We start from the raw sequence: 5,000 nt of genomic DNA on the forward strand, positions 1-5,000 counted from the left end.
CCTCTTTTCTTCCTCTCAGACTTTGCTTCTTTTCTCTGTCTTTCTTTTCATCCCAGTTTGCCATTTCTTTCTTCCTTCAAATCTCACATTTTCTTCTTACCTTTCTTCCTTTCCTCTAATCTTTCTTTTCTTCTCTTGCCCTTCCTTCCTTCCTTTCTTCTTTTTTCCTTCCCCTCTTCCTTTTTCTTCTGGGTTTGAGATCCGACTTTTTGTAAATACGTTATGTGTGTGTGTGTGTGTGTGTGTGTGTGTGCGTGTGCAATCATCTTCATCCATTATAACCTGTTTCTCTTACTCCTACTTGCGCCAATCTTCTCTCTCTCTCTCTCTCTCTCTCTCTCTCTCTCTCTCTCTCTCTCTCTCTCTCTCTCTCTCTCTCTCTCTCTCTCTTTCCCTCTCCCCCTAGCACCCTCCCTTGGCCATTTAGGGACAGTCCTCATCCCAGTACCATCCCTTAGGTTGTCTAGTCTCTAGGAAGTATCTTTTCGCCTTCTGTATAAATAAATAAACTATATAAGACATTGTAGCATTTTATTTATTCCTTGTGCAATCTCTGGGTTTTGTCTCTGTCTCTATTTCTGTCTTTGTTTGATATTTTGTCTGTCTGTGTTTGTTTTATCTGTGTCTGTTAGTGTTTGTTTATGTCTGTTATTGTCTGTCTGACTTTCCCTCTCTCCCTCTCTCTATCTAACTAACTGGCTATCTCTCTCTCTTTATTTTCCTCTTTCTAAAGTCCTAAATTTTCATACGGGGCAAAGACGCAAACATTTAAACTGGCCTAAACCAACAAAAACAACAACACTTTTCTTTCCTATCCCATTTTCTTTAAACATCATTAGCACCAACACTATTAAAATTACGAACTGAAGTCTCTAAAAACAATGATTTGACTTCTACATATATATATAGATTTTTTTTTGGGGGGATGAAATAATAAAAAAGATAAAACTTTCCTATATTCTACTGCTTTTGTTTTTGGATTCATTATTTTCCTCATTGAATTACACGCTAAGGAAAGGACTTGCACTACATGGACGCACTGCACCAGGGGGAGACTGTGTGTCATTGACAGTTGTGTGTTTTTACAAGTGTGATCACAATAATTGTTCATCTGCAAAGCTTGTGTATGTTCAAGGAAACGAGAGGGATTGTGTGTTACGTATGCACAGTTAGCAAAAATATGACTGAGATATACATGCATAGATAGATGGATAGATAGATAGGTGGATAAGTAGACATACGTAAATAGATAAATGGATAGATAGATAGGTAGATAAACAGACGAATAGAAAGGAGGGTAAATAGATAGGTAGCAAAAGACAGACAGACAGGTGGACAGATAGATGATTACATAGACAGATCGATAGATAGATAGATACATAGAGATACATAGATACATAGATAGATAAACATATAGATAGATAAATAGATAATAGATAAATAGAAACATAAAAGAGATAGCCAGAGAGAGAGAGAGAGAGAGAGAGAGAGAGAGAGAGACTTAAGTAAGGGAACCATTACGAAGAAGACAAGGCAGAAAAACAAGAAGCGCTAAGACAAATTAGACAATCAAGCGAAAACAAAAACATGGCAGTCTTTACTTAAGAGGAAATGAAGGAATTAAGACTGAAGGGAGGCAGAGAAAAAGAAGATGAGATTTTAAAGCTAAGGATTCAAAATTTTGGAACTGAAATTGAATGACGAAAGAAAAAAAAAAGTAGATGGTAATGGAAAATAAAAAAAGACTTGAAAATGTGAAAAAAAAAGAAAATAGATGAAATAGTTATTTAGTGGAGTAGACAAACAATGATAAAGAGGGTGGAAAAGAAAAACGAAAATATAGAAAGAATGATAGAGAAAAAAAAAACAAATATATATAGAGAAAAAAATCAGAGAGAGAGAGAGAGAGAGAGAGAGAGAGAGAGAGAGAGAGAGAGAGAGAGAGAGAGAGAGAGAGAGAGAGAGCATGTGTAGCGTAATGTTAAAAGCAAAAAAGTCAGCGGAGAGAGGCAGGGGAGAGGATCAAGACTCTCTGGGGAAAACTAAGACGAGGTCACATTAACTTGAGACGAGGAGACGAACACAGCCGGAAACTAGCTCCCCCTACCCCCCTTCCTTCATCCCCAGCCATCCCTTCTTCCCTCCTTCCCTCCTTCATTCCTTCATTCTCCCTCCTTTCCTTCATTCCTACCTCTCCCTCTCCTCTTCCCTGTATCTCTCTCGACTTTCTCTCTCTCTCTCTCTCTCTCTCTCTCTCTCTCTCTCTCTCTCTCTCTCTCTCTCTCTCTCTCTCTCTGCGTATGTCTTTGTTTTTTTTTTTTTTTTTCATATATTGTCACGTTTACTAGATAACTCCGTTCACAACGTATAATTCTATTTCTGTATACATTTTTTCATAGCTTTTTTTATTTCAGTTTGTAATTCTATCATAATTTCTTTACAAATGACATTTTATTGACATTCTTTACTATGATAATTAGACTTATTGGATTTGCAATAATTCAGTTACATTCAAGAAAAAAAGAACAAGTTATTTTTTTTTTCTTCAGCTTGTTTTGCTACTTGATTTATTCTGTTCCTTTTGTTTGAACTTTCATTTTTTTTTATAGTGGAATTATTAGCTTAGTTATATGTATTTTTTTTTATATTTCGTATTCAATCTATTCACTGCTTGCAATCTTCATTATTCATATTCTTTTTTATTAAATTTCCAGCATATTTCTTTTTCTCCTTTTCTTCACCTATAAACATACTTCTATTCTATTCCTTACTCATTTATATTTTCTTTATAATAAGAATTAACCTTCATGATATTTATTAATTATTTTTTCTTACCTTTCACCCAACCTTGATTTTAGGCATTTTTCTTAAGTTTCCGTCATAATTCGTCCATTTTCTATATTTATCTTTCTTTATCTGTTTATCTTATTATGTGCTGCTTATGTTCCTCGCCCGTTCTCTTCCCTGCCTTAATCCATTCCCTGGGGAGAGGAGGGAGAGGGGAGCCTAATGAAAGGAGGAACCAAGAGAGAGAGAGAGAGAGAGAGAGAGAGAGAGGATGACGTACACAGGAGAGGAATAGGGAGTGATGGATAAAGATGAGAGAGAGAGAGAGAGAGAGAGAGAGAGAGAGAGAGAGAGAGAGAGAGAGAGAGAGAGAATCGTTTATTTATCTAGGTACCATTTCTAAATTATTCTTTGAAAATTCTTACGTAAACACAAAGCATTAGAGAATACGAACCTGTAGATTTGCCTGTTTAATAATCTCTCTATCTGACTAGGGCAATTTCACAACAGATAAGGAAGACACCGTGCTTAGAAAGGAAGACAAAAAAAAAAAAAAAAGGAAAAAAGAAAAGCTATCCCTGGACTAGCCTATCCTCTCTACTCTTCGCTACAGCTTTGTCCTGCATCGCTTCCTCAAAAGTGGAGGCGTGTTGTTGTTTTTGGTGTATTATATTAGCTGTATTCATTCCATGGTTTAGAAAAGTACTTTGCTTTATTCTTTACCCCTGAGGTCAAACTGGCAAGTGTGAAGGGAGATGTAATAGTATTTCTACGGATTTTAAGGTGTACCCTAGAAAGAAAACGGAGATGGCCTAGCGATTCAGTTTAATAAGTTTTCCATTATTTTCATTTTAGATATTACGAGAATATCATTATCTTGATATCTATTTATTATATTCAAGTAATATTTTATTCATCCGTATCAATCATTCTTCTATTTAAACTTTTAGGCCTGTAAATATGTTTTGCTATACGAATATTTTCTCCTCACAATCGCAGTGCCGCCATCACAGCACAAGTAAGGCGGATGGCGGACTCCTGGCACCTCTTATGTTTATATTCCGCTGTATGCGTGCAATATTAAGTGATCTGCATCCCCTTGACGCTGAACGGTGAGCTTGAGAGTCGGTGGGGCAGCACAGGACGAGAGGACAGCGGGGTGAGTACCAGTGAGGGGGAATGAGGTAGGAACGGCTGAGGGCAGGGAGGCGCCACCCACCTGTGTCGTGTTAGCAGCTGTTTAGGTGGAAGCGGTATGTTTATTTATTTTTTTTCGTTTCTTTGTTCTTTTCCAGACTCCTTATCACGGAAAAAGAACAGATAACAAAGAAAACAAAATCGTGTTGCCTTCCCCTGGGTGGTGCAGTGGGGCGAGGCGGAGTGGTGTACACGATGCCACAAGTATTTACTAGGTGAGATTCAAGAGGTGAAGTAACGAGTCATTACAGTGATATTTTTTTAGCGGGTATCCACGCACTATGATTCTTAGCTATATTACCGTGTAGAATCATGTATTACTCTTTATTTTATGTATATTTTCTCTTTTTTTTATCTCAATTTGGTAGCAACGCCAATGTCGAATTTCTTTATCACGTTTGAGTGCAGTTGACCGCGGAGGATAAGGTAAGGTTAGGTTTCTTCTGTCGTCGTTGATTTGGCTGGAGACTCCTGTACCATGAAGACAGGAAATAAAAGCAGTGGAAGTGTTCTGGGTTCATAACATCAACACTGTAATCTTGCGTCACGAACCACGACAAAAAATACTCTGCTTCCTGCACTCATTGTCTTGGTGGGAAGATCAGACGAACACGCTGGACGGTGAGAGAAGTCGGAGAATTGCCAATCATCAGCCTAGAACCTCGCCCAGTGTTGTGTCCGCGTGAGCACAGGAAGTAAACTGTTTTTTGTCACGGTTCGCGCCAGACTGCAGTGCCCCGTGCCAAGGAACATTTTAAAATACCAACTCAGACCATCCTCTCAGCCAACTCGGACCATTCTGAACGACCAACTATGGCCATTTTTATTACGAACTTGAACCTCGTTTATTCCGACTTGAACTCAAGATCCAAACCTTAGCTTGTTGAATCTTCCGAATCATCTTATCCTTACTCATGTCCAGCCCAGATTTCACTTCTAGACCGCAGTAAGCACATCGTGGACTAGTGATTGGCGTACCTAAACACAATGCGTCCCCGACAGATGAGATTACAGCC

General features: G+C 38.2%; 2 long non-coding RNA genes across 2 annotated transcripts in view; one reads left to right on the plus strand and one right to left on the minus strand.

The window, feature by feature from the left end:
- Positions 1-516, minus strand: part of LOC135112584 (uncharacterized) — a 4,305-nt gene extending 3,789 nt beyond the window's left edge. The window contains exon 1 of the long non-coding RNA XR_010274478.1: positions 1-516. This exon is cut by the window's left edge and continues 3,325 nt beyond it. This is a non-coding gene — a long non-coding RNA (uncharacterized LOC135112584).
- A 3,277-nt stretch (positions 517-3,793) lies between these two features.
- LOC135112931 (uncharacterized) overlaps positions 3,794-5,000 on the plus strand; it is a 62,635-nt gene continuing 61,428 nt past the window's right edge. The window contains exons 1-2 of the long non-coding RNA XR_010274622.1: positions 3,794-3,946; positions 4,083-4,199. This is a non-coding gene — a long non-coding RNA (uncharacterized LOC135112931). The remainder of the gene's footprint in view (positions 3,947-4,082; positions 4,200-5,000) is intronic.

The sequence above is a fragment of the Scylla paramamosain genome, chromosome 24, assembly GCF_035594125.1.
Source record: "Scylla paramamosain isolate STU-SP2022 chromosome 24, ASM3559412v1, whole genome shotgun sequence".
NCBI classification, from domain to species: domain Eukaryota; kingdom Metazoa; phylum Arthropoda; class Malacostraca; order Decapoda; family Portunidae; genus Scylla; species Scylla paramamosain.